Source organism: Epinephelus lanceolatus, chromosome 15, assembly GCF_041903045.1.
Source record: "Epinephelus lanceolatus isolate andai-2023 chromosome 15, ASM4190304v1, whole genome shotgun sequence".
In the NCBI taxonomy this organism is placed as follows: domain Eukaryota; kingdom Metazoa; phylum Chordata; class Actinopteri; order Perciformes; family Serranidae; genus Epinephelus; species Epinephelus lanceolatus.
The window spans coordinates 5,008,837-5,024,890 of record NC_135748.1 but is presented as its reverse complement, the minus strand read 5'-3'; the positions used below and the strand labels follow the sequence as shown (position 1 = coordinate 5,024,890).

Sequence of the window (16,054 nt, the reverse complement as noted above, 5' to 3'; positions counted from 1 at the left end):
GCATCACTCTCGATTCTATTGAAATGAAAGCTTCCCTCCCAGCCGAGAAATTGCAGCATATCTGCGATATCTCAAAGTCCTTCTGTGATGCCGACAACATCACAAAGCGACAGCTGCTCTCCCTCCTCGGCCACCTGAGCTTTGCCATGCGCGTCATCCCTCAGGGGCGATCCTTTATTTCTCGGTTACTGGATATTGCGTCCTCTGTGCCAAATCTTCACGACATCATTTCTCTAGACGAAGGTTGCCGTTCAGACCTGCATTTCTGGTCTCACCTGCTCGATCAGTGGAACGGCATCACCTTCTTCTATGACGAGCTGGTGCATTCCGTAGATTCTCTAAAGTTTTTCACGGATGCTGCTCCATCTGTGGGTTTTGGGGGGTTCTTCCAGGGCCAGTGGTTTGCCAGCCACTGGCCTCCCTCCTTTAACAGTCTTAAGGCATCTTCAGCGCTGTTTGAAATTTATCCCATTGCCATAGCATGTTACGTTTGGGGTCATAATTGGAAACGCAAGCGCATCTCAGTTCTGTGCGACAATCAAGCAGCGGTCGACATCATTAACAGAGGGCGCTCTTCATCAAAAGATGTCATGCCTTTCATGAGAAGCATTACATGGTCCTCCATCAGTCACAATTTCATCATTACAGCCCATCATGTGCCAGGCCACTTAAACACTTTAGCTGATTCACTTTCCCACTTCAAATTTCAGACTTTCCGGAGCATCTGCCCAGAAGCCAGCTCAGTGCCAGTTCAACTTCCCCTCTCAAAGTCTTAGCTCTGCATTGAACCAAGGCCTCATGCCCAGATATTTAGAATCGGCCAAGTTTTACATGAGAAAGGGCTTAGCTACTTCAACTCTAAAAACATATGATTTTGCTTGGTGCACATTTGCGATTTTCTGTATGTCCATATGCTTTCCTCTTAAACCTGTTAAAATAAATACAGTCTGTGCTTTCATTTGTTACTGTATGGATGTCAGGCACCTTAAACCTCAGTACATCCGCGGATTGATTGCTGGTATCCAGTTTAATATAAAATGCTACGACCCTTCTTTCCCTAGCTTATTTGCCAACCCAGCTGTAAAACTCATTTTAAAAGGCATAGCTAAAGCTTCTCCTTCCATCCCATCACGCTCACTATTTTACACAAGATGTTGTCAGCTCTCAGGAACACTGAGTCGAGAAGGGCATCAATAAAGGGAGAAAAAATACCATTTCTGTTGGCCTTCTATCCCTTCCTTAGAGCTGGTGAATTCACTACACCCTCCGTATTAGTTGCCCGCATCGACTCTCCTTTCTGCCCATTTTTATCCATGTTAAATTACCTAAAACTTAGACCTAAAACCAACACTCCCTCTCCACTTTTTCTCATCTCTGAGAATGTCCCCTTATCAAAATCTCGGTTTAATTTCTACTTAACGCAAGTCCTCATCAAAAGCAAATTATCCCTTCAGCATTATTCAGGGCACTCTTTCAGGATTGGTGCCGCTACTTCTGCTGCCAATCAAGGCATTTCATCATCATCCCTGCAACAACTGGGGCGTTGGTCTTCATCCTCATTCACCTCCTACATTCGCCCCGACACTAACACCGTTCTCGCAAACCAAAGAGCTCTCAAGCCTTAATTTTCAGTAAGTTATGCATATAGCTGGTGGTGGCCCCGTTCAGGGCTGTCTCGTCTGTTATTCTTATTCTATGCCTAGAGCACCGCTCCTTCCTAATCTCTTAGCTTCATCTAATTCTCAGCTTCTTTCACTCCTGCAAATTCACCTTGGTTATCTCTCACAGGTTCCCGTTTTGCCATTTTCTGCAGGTTGTAAGACCTTTTGCTCAAGCCATTCAAGTCATTTACTTTAATGCACCCCGCTGCTCAAATCTTTCACTTCACCCACTCAAATCCTTATGTTTTCTCTATCCCCAGTCTCAAGTCCTCATCCCAAATGCCCATCATGATCTGTGGACCCCTATGCTGTATGCTCTAACACCCCCAGTCTTCAGGACCTCATGCAAATGCCCCCTCATGGTCTGTGGACCTCATGCACCACACCAAGGTTGTTGTACCGCCTCAGAATGTTTCCCCTGCAACGCTTAATTTTCTTTGGTCGTGGGACCCATTTAATTTCTGTTTGTCATATCAGACGTAATTTATGTTTGGTCGTCGGACCTTATTTTAATTTGTTCATTTTATTTAAGTTGGTCTTCCGACCTTAGTTTCTGTTTGGTCATGTGACCTTTTATTTTGTTCGGCCCTCCGACCTTTTATTTTTTCTACTGATGGTCTTTAGGACTACAGTTTGTGCACCCAGGTCTACGGGACCTCATGCTTATACACAGTATTTTTTTTTCGGCTGACGGACCATAATTTCTGTTTGTCAAGATGACTTTAATTTCTTTTTGGTCGCCGGACCTTATTTTACTCTCACCATTTTATTTGAGTTGGTCTTATGACCTAAATTTTCTTTTATTTACATTTGGTCTTTATTGATCTTTTATTATTTTCTGCATACATAGGCCCAGGTCACTAGGACCTCACACCAGTCACGTTAATTTCAGTTTGGTCATCAGACCCTTAATTTCTGTTGCTGTCATGCTGAAAATTGCTGACTTTAATTTATGTTTGGTTGCCCCACCTTTGCCTTTTGTTTGCATTATCCTGAGTTTGGTCTTCTGACCTTAATTTACGTTTGGTCTATGATCTTTCATTTCTGTTGGTCCTAGTTGACCTTTTATTTCATTCAACATATAGACACCATGGCCTCCAGAATCATGCCATCCCAGCCTTCCCTCTGCCATATGACCTCATCCCCTGCCATTTCACCCTAGCTTCATCTCGGTGGTTAGATCTATCCAAGCCTCCCTCTGCCACTTCCCTTCCATGTTCATCTCACATCCCCTGTTTTCTAGATAGACTTTTCACATTTTCACATTCCATTCTTATGTGCATTTGTAATTAAATATTTTTCTTTCCTAGCCAAAAAACATGTCTCTCCTGATTCAAATTGAATTATCTACTGAAGGTAAACTCTAGGTCCACCTCATCTTGTTTAGACACTGGAGAGGGTTAACCCAAGGACATAGCAAATCACTTAAATAATTATTTCATAACAAAGATTGATAAGTTAAAAAGTACAGTTCAACACAAGAATAATGCCTTTGGAGCAATATTAATTGATCAGATCATGGAGGCTAAAGAGTGTAATTTTGAATTTAAAAATGTTAGTGTCACAAAAGTTGAATTAATGTTAATGACCTATAAGAACAAACCACCTGGAGTTGATGGGCTTGATGGAAAATTGCTTAAGCCCATAGCTTCATTTATTGTCCCTCACGCAATGGTCACGCATATTATCAATCAGAGTATAAATGAAAATAAGTGTCCACAAGCTTGGAAAACATCTAAAATTGTGCCAATACCAAAAAATAAATGGTTGCAGCTTTCAGAATCAAATAGTAGGCCAATAAGTTTATTACCTATTTTAAGTAAAATAATAGAGAAATATGTGTATGAACAGATTCAGTCTCATTTTTCAAACAATAACCTGTAACAATAACTAATTTTCAGCATGCATATAACTGCCACTATGACTGCCACTGCTCTAACACAAATGATAGATGACTGGTATAAGGCAATAGAGGAAAATAATAGGAACAGTGTTCTTAGATTTTTCAGCTGCTTTTGATATTTTAGATCATGATTTGTTGTTGGAGAAATTAAAATACTATAGATTTTCTCCTTCTGCATTATTGTGGATTAAGAGTTACTTACATGACAGACATCAAATAGTATATTTCAATGGAAGTAATTCACATATTAAACAAGTAAAGTACGGAGTGCCCCAAGGAAATTGCCTTGGGCCACTTCTGTACTCAATTTTTACGAATGATTTTCCGTTAGTACTAAAAACAGCTCAAATTGCAATGTATGCGGATGACTCCACTATTTATTTAGCAGAATCAACAATTGAAAACTTAAATAAAAATTTGAATGAAGAGATAAAGACAGTGGTGGAGTGGATTGATAGTAATAAACTTATTTTAAATGTATCAAAAACTACTTGTAATTAGATCAAACTATTCATTACGATTAAATCCAAAGCTTGATCTTAGTTTCCAAGATATGTCAATGAAACAAGTAGATGAAGTGAGACTATTAGGAGTTATAATAGATAATACATTATCTTGGAACAAACATATACAGAAGGTTGTAATGAAAATGGGAAATACCTTGTCAATGGTTAAAAGATGCTCAAATTTTTTAACACAAACTACTGTTAAGCAAGTGATTCAAGCTTTGGTTTTATCATATTTAGATTATTGTTCGATTGTTTGGTCCAATGCTTCACAAGGAAATATAAGAAAACTGCAAATAGTTCATAACAAAGCAGCACGTGTTGCTCTGGCTTGTGGATTGAGGACAAATGTGAACAAAATGCATGAAAACCTTTTGTGGTTGTAAAAACAGATAAAAATACTTCTTGATGGTTTTTATGAGAAATGTCATTACAGCCAAGAGGCCTATGATATGTCATGAAAAACTGTCTTTTAGTGCTGGAATGCATAATTATGCAACAAGACATGCAGGTTGTTTTACCTTACCTAAATTTAATACAGTTGGGCAACAGACGGTAATGTATAGAACAATGAAAGAATGGAACTCACTCCCAAATTATATCACTCAACAGAAGAACATGACAAATTTTAAAATAAAACTACAAGATTACTACCTAATGAGAAACTTCATCAATTAGAAGTTCTGAAAGTGTATCAACATCTTTATTGTAATGACATTTCTAAAAGCTGATAGATTAAAATGGAGGAGCTTTAATGTATTGTTCGTGTTGTTCTTGGTACGTACGTATGTACCCGTACTTGTATAGATTGATGAATTGATGGAATAGATGTAAACATGAACTGGTGTGGGAGTGTGTGTTGTAATGTGTATGTATTGTTGTAGTGTGTGTGTTTTGTAATGTGTATGTATTGTTATATTGTGTGTGTGCTGTAATGTGTATGTATTTTGTATTGTGTTTGTGACATGGATATTTTGTATTGTCACGTGGAAATTGAATAGACCCCAGGAAGAATAGCTGCTGCTCTGCAAAAGTTAATGGGGATCTTAATAAACAAACAAACAAAACCATTCACAAAGTGGTAATTGTTGGGTGCACAGAGTCTATGCACGTAGGGAATACAGATCAGAGGGTGTGGTGATTAATAAATACACTCTTAGCTAGTCACATCACTGGTCTTCTCAGAATCGAACTGCTGAACCAATCACAATTAATTATGACATAAACAAGACAACAAAAGGTGACACTGCTTGTCCAGAAAAATCATTTTGTTGTCTGAAGGCAGATGGTGTGTTTTACAAGTAAGCAGTAAAGATGGTATGGTCAATCTCTTTTTAAAGATGGTCTCTGATGTCAGATGATAATGTTCTCCTTGATCTTTTTCCAGTCCAGCCAGACGGAACCTTTTGCGGTGGTATGATACGCCACTGGTCAGCCAGATGGCACCTGTTTGCAGCAAATGATACATGGACAAGCAGCGTCAATTAATGATGCAACCGGACAGCATCTGTTGCAACAGTATGATACGCCACTGGAGGGCGTCAGTTTGAAATGCTTACTTAATATAAGTAGCTGGAAAGTCCCTAGAGGGCCAGTGAGACGCATGGTGGATGGGTCCAACAGACCCCTGACTTTCACCCGGCAGCGCGGTGATCGTTTTCCGCATGAATGTTAAGCCAAACCATGTTTTTTTTCTAAACCTAACCAAGTGCAAACAGAATCTGTACATTTCCGGTGAAATAAGAAGTGTATTTAGAGAAGACACAATGCATTTAACAGGTGTTAAATGACATACTGTCCCAGGACGTCATCAACAGATGCAGGAGACCACCTAGTGCATAATATATGGACGTGAACGGCACTGAGAAAGACGCAGTATTGGATAAGTTGCAATTAGAACGCGTTGTAATAGCCCTAAATAAATATAAAATGGGTGAGTTATATAAAAAGTTATCCCCCGTGCAGTTAAGGCTAAAAAATAAGGCCAGTGCTGAAGTGCTGAAAAACTGCAGTTTCCCAAATGGCCAGAATTGAGTCAATCATCAGAGACCCTTGTGTTAAAATGCCCAACTTTACAGCAGAAATAAACATGTTTACAGCCTGGTGCAAAAAACAGTTTTGGTGTCTAGAGCTAATTTCCCTGTTAATAGCAACTTCACAGGGGAGGACATTTTATATAAGCCCATTAAATGTAACTAATGCTTTAAGTTAAGCAAAATTAAATACGCTTTGAGTAACAGGTGGGTACCATCCATTGACCAGTAGCTACCATGGTGACAACGTTAGTTAGATAACCATGGTGGAACCCCACATAGCTAATACCATTGGTCAATATGGCGTCAGAAAGACACTGGACTTAGAATTTCATGTTGTGTGGACATTACCATTATGACATTTTCCAGATGTTGGGTTTTGTTCAACATATCTTACAACTTAATGCCATTATTGTTTTAAATGTTTTTAAGCCGGGTTTTCATACTTTAAGTGAAAAAAGTGCTAATCAAGCTAACAGCTGGCATTATTATGTCCACCCACTCATCCAACATTGGTCACTTCTGGCTCCATCACTCAGGCTTCAAAATGGGAGTCCACAAACCAATGGGTGGTCACAGTGGCTATGTCTATTATTTCATACAGTCTATAATTTTAAGATGGGAATCTATGAGGATATGCATTTCTTTGACAGGTTGCCAGATTAGACAACTGTTTACCAGGTAACCCTAAAAGTTGCTGCCTTAGAGAGGGAGAAAAGAGGTTTCATCTGTGGGTGTGTGCTCACTGTCACCTGTCAATTGCATCAGTTGAGCCAGGATGTCAGCTAGGTGATGAGACGTGACACAGGGGAGGACAGGAATGCAGGCAAGTGAGTTCCTGTTCAGCTAGAAAGTTCACTCTGTCAGGATTGGTGGAAGAAATGATGTTTTTCAGTATGCTGAGCCATGAGAGCACAATAAACCCACCTATCACCTACATGTCGGTGACAACAGAATTATCTGAGGTCCTTTGACTATGTTGAATAATGTGTTAAATAAAAAACTCTGAGTTAGCATGCAAGTGATTGTAATTTGAGATCTCTTGTCCTGAAGTGAATGTTGTTTACTGTATATTAGACTTCTATCTAAATCTAGATTGTGTGTTAAGTGTGTGAATCAGTCCTTGCTTAGGATGAGAACAAACTATAAAAGGTGATCATTTTTTTCTTGTCTACAAGAAATTACAATTTCTCATCTCCCAAATAAAACCATGATAAAACTATCAACCATGGTGATGTTTTTCACAAAATTATAAAGTCAGTGTTACATTTTTGTCCAATTTTTTGGCAATATATTATTTGATGGCACCCATGCATACATGGATGGGTGAGTGACATCACAGCCTTTAACAACCACCATAACAGTGAGCAGAAACCATTTTGCAAAACTTATCAGTAGCCACCAGCCAGAAAATAACCTATTACCCAATAATTTGTGCATAACTACAAAGAAATCGCAAAGAATAAGCTTGACAAAAGTTGTAAAAATATATATAAAATCATTTATAATTGCCAGTAATTAACAGTAACCTACATAAACACAGTTCTACCCCACCTAGGCAGTGGTCATCCGGACTTCCAGCTCTTTACAATCTTCATGCTAGAATTAAGTAAAATGTAAAACTCCTTATGAGTCTGGTCACTTTTTTTTCTGTTGTTCTATTCTGTTGTTCAATTCTTGTCTGTATTTCACAAGGTTACCAGATTTTTGTTAGTGCTGCTGGCATGTAGATTTGTCTCATCCTTGTAGTATGTCCTGCATGTCCTACAGTATGTGCAGTGCTGGATTTTGATGACACAGAAATAAAATCTGTTATAAAAAATAATTGAGGTCAGATCAAACTCAGATTATTCTTTGCCTCTAAAAATGCATTTTCTTCCACAGTGTCATAGCTCTGCCTCTACAGGTTTAGGGTTAAGGCTTTACTGCATCTGATTTCACCAGACACATTGTCAACATCATTTCCATTGAACTCACAGGGCAGTGTTCAGCCTTTGCCTGCTTTTCAGAAAAACTACACAAGAGACAAAATAATTTCTTACTCATCTCAACACAAAGAGTGACTATTGAGGCCCTGCAGTGACGTCACAATATAGCACAAAAGCGCACATTAAAGATGACAACAAAGGAAATGACAGTTAAATCTAAGATAGAATGATTGGTTGCTGACTTTCCCTTTTGTCAGAAAGAAATGATAACTGATATGTCTCTGTCTAAAGATTAGTGACCATCTTGATTGTAGTCAACCTTAATTAATTGCATTCATTATAATTATTACATTTAATGATAAGCAGTCTAAAATAGCTCATAATACTTAATTTTGATGAACAATTCAGATGTCATTTGTAAACAAGTGTGAATTTGCAATAGCTGCAACAATGTACATGCACACATCCACATGTTCATGTATTCATACACACACAACATTCATATACACACAACCTGATGAACATATCACAGTGCATATAGCCATTCCCATACACTCGGACATTCTCTGCATGGACGTCCATTGAAATGAAGCTCTAGCGAAAGTTCAGTCAGGAAGACAATACTTTTCATGCTTAGTCTGTAACTTCCTCACCCCGCTATTCACCCCTGGCAAGCATGCTCACTCTCTATCTCTGGCTGTCAGGCAGGAAGACAATACTTTTCATGCTTAGTCTGTAACTTTCTTCCTCATCCCGCTATTCACCCCTCGTAAGCATGCTCACTCTCTATCTCTGGCTCTCAGTGTTCGGGGCTGTCAATTGAGTCATCAGCTTTTCTACAGGTGATGTACAATTAACCAATAGCACGGCGACACACCTTCTCCGCCAGCCTATCATCTCACTGCTCCTCATTTTAAATATGGCTCTTTTTCAGCCTGCAGTCCTTTCATGCTACTGCTGTGCATACCCTCCACCTCCCCATCACCACAGTCTCCTTGGATGCAGCCTCATTTCGCTTCATCATTCATCTGATAAGTCATCAGCCACCACCACCAGTGTCTAGACTCCACGGGGAGATGTCCCACGATCTCAAATAATCTCCCTGTGGTGTCTAAGCGCCAAAGACTAAAATCTCATCAGCACAATCATCTGTTAATCTGTACACCTATATTTTGCATTAAATTTGATCTTTATTCCTTACCCCTGTCTCTCCTGATTGAAATGCATTACAGAGTCACTTTCATTTGGTTTTATGAACTTTTTCTGAGATTTGAAGTTTAAAAATGGTCGAACAGTGTGCATGGGGTACATGCACACTGTTCGACCATTTTTAAATGGTCACACTGGGCGACGAGGTGTATTTTTTACCCTTTCCTAAACCACATCTCAACCAAGAAAAGTGTCTCCTTTGGATAAAGTTGTGCGGTAACTTAGACCACAACATCAACTCAACGTGACTAAGATTAACAATGATGTCTACATCTGTTTTAAGGTAAGTCAACATCGTGTATGAGGCAACATATTGTCGCTTTGCTGGAAAGAAATATAAAGTTATCTTTAAAATCTCTAGCAAATGTTAGGTAAAGTTAGCCTAACGTTAGCTCCTACCTGCGTTGTTCATCATGTCACCTTGTTTGCAGGGAGTTCATTAGCCTATTTTGTTCTAGTTTTGTACTTTGGTGATCATACATCATTGTTAGCTGATGTCCAAAGGGCTCTAATTAAGCTAACGTTAACTTCTGGAGCTTAGCTTCATTAACTTATCTGTAATCGCAGAGATAACAAAGGTTGGCAAACGTTATGCTGAATGATTCAATGTTAATACTGTAGCACCAAACTAACAGGCAGACACTCTTGGTAAAGATGGTAAAAAGGCCGTTATCCTTTTCTCATATTCTGAGCCAAAAACCTTAACTTCAGTGGCACTTTGATGCACCAAAATTTGATTGTTATGTCTCCAAAAATCATCAATTGCCTCCTGCGAAATACCGTGTACTATGACACCTGCTGTAGCGCCCGTCACTGAATGTTGATATTTTGTCCAAGTGAATGGAGGGGGGCGTGGCTTAGCCATAGGTCAAATGCTTCATAACCCTAAAATCTGTATATTATATTGTAGCGTTGTGGGGTAGCTAGGTGGGTAGATGAAGGACAAGGAGGAGGCGATGTTGCAGTTTGCTAGCTCAACAGAGCCCTGATTTATTCCCTTGCCGTAGCAACAGCTAATCCGAGGTTGAGGTGTCCCCGGAAAAACAACAAAACAGTCTCTTTAACTCTCTGAACTCCTGCCTCTTAAAAACTGTCCCGCCAACTGGTCTGGCAGCCTGCCGCTCTTCCTCCAACCCCCTCTGTCATGAACTGTCGTAACTACCCCCAACATTCCTTACCCCTCCCCAGAACAACTTATCATCAAATACCCCTACGATGGACACCTCCCTCAATAAAAATAATGTAATCAACACACATAATAACAGTCACTATATACCCAGCGTTACAATATGCTGAAAGGTTACAGAAGTCAGTAAATCATAATAATTGATTTTTTTATGACAATTTCAATACTCATCACTCTTTTTCCATCAGATTTTACAAAATAAAAACACAAAACATATTGATCCAAAAGATTGTTAAATGTAGGGTTAATCCTTACTCTTGTTATATGGAGCATCCACTTCAGAAACCTCTTTTGGATGCTTCTAAGAATTTGTCGCCATAGTCGACACCAAACTCCAAGCTACAGCTCCATCACAGTGGTCTATTCCTCTTCTTTTCTTTATTTCAAACATCAACAAGCAAACATCAGAATCAAGCAAAGACAGTACCAAGCAGACAGAGACAACTAAAGCGCGACAAATCTAACATGAAATGAATTAATCTCTCCCCCATTGCACTCTGCACTCACTCTACCACACTGGTTGTAGTAAGGCCCAATCCCAATACTCCCCCTTGTCCACTACCCCTTAGTCCTTGGCCCTACCCCTAGCCCTTGCCCACTACCCCTTGGCCCTCAAAATGAAGCAAGGAGGGGTAGGGGTTGAAATGTTTCCCCAGGAATTGGGGCACCACTCACTACGTCACTGCGTCGGTTTCATTCATGCATACGTAACTATTTTATACAGGAAGGCGCGAGCCATCTACACTTCCAACCGGCATCTACAACTAGCTAGCTAGCTAACCTGCTAACATTATGAGGCAGCATAGTTACACTAGCTGGTGTGTTATCGGAATGTGAAAAATCCGACAATTTTGCAGAACAGGACAGATGACAGACGCCAGATGCTGCGAGCTAGCTAACAAGCAACCTGATGATGGTAACGTTAGCTAGACCGAGACATCGTGAATAGCAATAAAAACTTAATTCCCCGTCTCTTGCTTGGTGGTAGCCATGGCAACGTCTACCCCTTGCTGGCAAGTCGGCATGTGAAATCCCTCGCTCCGAAGGGCTAGTTTCATACCTGCTACCCCTCGTTATGCCCCCTACCCCTACACGCAAAAAGGAATTGGGACACCCCTACCCCTCGCGGGAACGCGCAAATCAAGGGGTAGGGCCAAGGGGTAGGGCTCAGGGGAGGTTTTGGGACAGGCCCTAAAACGCATCATCATCATGTTCATTTTCATGTAAAAGTCCCCACTCCAGCTTTAGCATATAAATAAGTGTAATATGTGTTAATATGAATTTTGTTGTATAATCCTGATGATGAACAGTTGCTTAGTGACATTTTTGTGGCATTTTGTCATGGATATATAGGTAGGTGGAGCAATTTCAGCAGATCGTTAGCTCACAGAACAACATTCTTTAAGTTACTGGTTCCATTTTTGCCCATTTTAACATTTTTGTAGTGATTCAGATTCACTTTGTCATTTCCCTGAGTATTTACATACAAAAAAAAACGAAATACTGTTTCTCATCAGCTAGACAGTGCATTAAAAAGACTAGTAATAAATAAGTTAGAAGGACTAAAAAACAAAAAACAAAAACAGACATCAACAAAAGATAAATAAAATAAACAACATTCGGACACACCCACAAACATTCAGACACACCCGGTTAACAGACAACAGTTTTAGCAGCAATAGACTTTGTAAAGTGCATTGATTAAGGGTGAAATATCACCTTGACAGGTGACTAGCTGTCAAGCTGTTATGGGGGGGGGGGGGGGTGGGATTCAGAGGTGAGTGTGTGTATGGGGAGGGAGGCACAGTCCATTTACAGTTCTTTCGGCTTGTGGGAAGAAGCTGTTTAGCATCCTGCTGGATCTGCAGCTGATGCTTCTGTACCTCTTCCCAGATGGCAGGAGGGAGAAGATGTGGTGAGAAAGGTGGTGAGGGTCCTTGATGATGGAGGTCGCTCTGCGGATGCAGCGCTGCTGGTAGATCTCCATCAGGAAGGGGAGGGGGGCACCAGTGATCCTGCTGGCTGTCTTCACTATCTTGTTCAGCTGTTTCTGTTCATAAGCCTTGCAGTTCCTGAACCAGGAAGTGAGGCCGTATGTGAGGATGCTTTCAATGGTGCCCCTGTAGAAGGTGGTGAGATGAGCAGTGGGGAGACCTACTTTCCTGAGTCTCCGGAGGGGGTGGAGCTGCTGCTGTGCTCTTCTGATGACTGCTGTGGTGTTGGTGGTCGAGGACAGGTCATCAACCAGGTGGACCCCCAGGAACTTCACACTGCTGACCCTCTCCACAGCAGCCCCGTCAATGTGCAGCGGTGTATGATGTTGTTTGCTGGCCCTCCTGAAATCGATCACCATCTCCTTTGTTTTGTCCACATTGAGGGTGAGGTTGTGGGATCTGCACCACACTATCAGTTGATCCACCTCCATCCTGTATGCAGACTCGTTGTTATCATGGATGAGACCCACCACTGTTGTGTCGTCAGCAAACTTTATGATGTGGTTATTGCTGAATCTGGCAGTGCAGTCGTGAGTCAGCAGGCTGAACAGCAGGGGGCTCAGAACACAGCCTTGGGGTGAGCCTGTGCTCACTGTGATGGTTCTTGATGTGCGGCTGCCCACCCTGACTGCCTGCTGTTGCTGTGTGAGGAAGTTGAGGACCCAGTTGCAGGTGCCAGTGTCCACCTTCAGCAGCTTCAGTTTTTCCACCAGCTGCTGTGGAATGATGGTGTTAAAAGCTGAGCTGAAGTCTATGAAGATGATCCTGGCGAAGGTGTTCTTCTGCTCCAGGTAAGACAGCATGAGGTGGAGATTGCATCCTCTGTGGATCGGTTGGTCCTGTAAGCGAACTGTAGTGGATCCAGGTTTGAAGGGAGACAGTTTTTAATGTGCTGCATGACCAGCCGCTCAAAGCATTTCATTACTATGGGCGTGAGGGCCGCAGGGCGGAAGTCATTGAGGCAGGCTGGGTTTGGCTTCTTCGGGATGGGGATGATGGTGGCACTCTTGAGGCAGGTTGGCACTACTGCCTGGCTGAGCGAAATGTTAAAAATGTCTGCAAAAACATCTTTTAACTGCTCAGTACAGTCCTTTAAAACACATCCAGGGATGTTGTCTGGCCCTGCAGCTTTGTGTGGGTTGACACTGGCGAAGGACTTTTTTACTCCAGTGGTGGACAGCTGGAGTACCTGGTCGCAGGATGATGGCAGGAGTGTCTGTGCCTGAGTGGTGTTGTTAGCCTCAAAACGTGCATAGAAGTTGTTTAGTTCATCTGGTAGAGAGGGGTCATTGTGGCATATCCGCAGGGAGGGGGGCTTGTAGTCAGTGATGGTGTGAAATCCCTGCCACAAGCGACGTGAGTCCTTGTCGTCTGTGAAGTGGCTGTTTAGTTTTTGTGCATACAACCTCTTCCTTCCCCTGATTCCCCTGGACAGGTTTTTCCTTGCCAGTGTGTATGCTGCGGTGTCCCCAGACTTAAAAGCAGCATTTTGGGCTCTCAGCAATGAAAAGACCTCCCCAGTTAGCCACGGCTTCTAATTGGCATGCCTCTTGATGGTTTTAACCACTGTCACATCATCCATGCATTTATTGATGTAGCCAATGACAGACTGGGCGTACTCCTGAAGGTCAGTAGTGCTATCATATGTTGCTGCCTCTCTGAAAATGTCCCACTGTGTGGTAGCAAAAACAGTCCTGCAGTGCTGGAGTGGCTTCTTGTGGCCACGCTATGAGTTCTCTGACCACTGGCCTGTCCTGTCTCACCCTGGGTCTGTATGCTGGTGTTAGCATGACAGCCAGGTGATCAGAGTTGCCAATGTGGGGGAGGGGAGCTGCTTTATATGAGTCTTTGATGTTTGTGTATACCAGGTCTAGTGTGTTCTTCCCCCTGGTTGCATGGTCTCCATGTTTTACCATCTGAGAGTTTGGTGAGTGTCATGCTATCTTAACGCTATCCTAATCAATAGAATCAATGACAGGACATACTAAAAGAAAATAATGAGTAACATAAAAAATAAAGATAATAAAATCTGGGGTGTAATAAACCCAGTTTTTATTTTGAGGTCTATCAAGTTTTACTGCGTGCTACCAACATGTTCTCATCCCAACTTGGCAAATACCCTGCTTTGTCAGTGGAACTAAATGTCAAAATATAAGGCCGGGTACCCTCCTGTATCAGTTTTGGATGTCCATAGATAGCGTTTCAATGGACACATGTGATATGCACTGTTCCATTTTTGCAGAAAATGTAAAGTGCCTGCTTGTTACATGCATAATTTTTGTGTTATTGAAATATCTCCACTGACTTTTGGTTTCACATGGGAAACAAATAGCGGGCTCCCAGGTGAAGGTCTGGCGTTGGTCCGATCCACCTGCCCTTTCACCCACCCTAAAGGGACCATAATTGCTCTTGATACTATGTTAGTTGACAGCAGCGTCACAAATAGCTCACATGCTGAGTGTGCTCCCCATATAGGCTGAGTCCTTTGCAGCGGCCTGGGTTCGATTTTTGAACCATGGCCCTTTGCTGCATGTCATCCCCCTCTCTCTCCTACCTTTTCTGTCTCTCTTCAGCTATCATATCAATAAAGGCAAAAAAAAATTAATAATCTTGAAGAAGGAAAAGAAAAGAAATAGCTGCTATCGGGTGCATATCATAATGCCGCAAACCTAGTTGTGTCTGCTGCTGACATCCACTGTATTTGACAAGTTCAGTTGTTGCTGGTGGCATCAGAAATAGCCACCACCCAGTGTGTGTCATACTGCTGCAAAAGGTGCCTTTCTGTGTCAGTATCTGATGCAGAGATCACTGAAAAGGTGGCAGTATTTGATGAGTTGGGTGTGAGAGCAAACTTGTCTTACTGCTTTTTTTGTCATGACAAGACCAGTTTAAGTAAACTTAACAGTCCTTACAGGATTTTGCAGGATGTATTTGGGATTGTTGAAATGCATTAAACAAATGCGTGCCTGAAATGCCTGAATTCACAGCAGCTTTTCTAAGAAAAAAAAAGAAAGAAAAAGAATGAAAATTACAGAAATATTTGTGATGCTATCACAAATTCAGAGCTTATTATTATAGCTTCAGCGTTTCCCACAGAATTGGAATCTATTTGTGAAGGTTGTGGTGGACTAAAGGACAGTCCTCCAACCTGCTTTCCCAGCTAACACGGCACATCGAGATCTCATTCATACTCATCATATTTTGCCACTTGGACAGAAGCCCCACAGCAGTGGTTAACATCCAACACCAAGCTGTTAACAACGACACAGAAACAGTTCGACTCTGTAGTTAAAAGTGTGAATAACCGTTGGGTAACATTAGTCACCTGCCCTGTCACTGTGTGTATGAGTCTGTCCCAGGCACAGAGCTCTGGCTCCACAGCATTAGTCTTTTGATAAACAGAGAGAGGGAATGAGTTAATCAATACACTGCACGCAACTCTACAATGAAATGAGATTTTACCTGTTTTAAATGGTTGAATTTGTGTTAAAGTGGCAGTGACTGGACAAAATTGCAAGGTCATTTATGCCTGGTGCACACTACACGATTTCAGCCTGATTCTAGCCCGACACAGTGACACACAGTGTCGGCATGGATTGTAAACAACATTGAGTGTCGTAAGAGACAATTCATT

The 16,054-nt window shown here is 41.5% G+C and overlaps 1 pseudogene; it reads right to left on the bottom strand.

The window, feature by feature from the left end:
• The window catches only part of LOC144467048 (uncharacterized), a 472,102-nt pseudogene that overhangs the window by 24,503 nt on the left and 431,545 nt on the right, over positions 1-16,054 (bottom strand).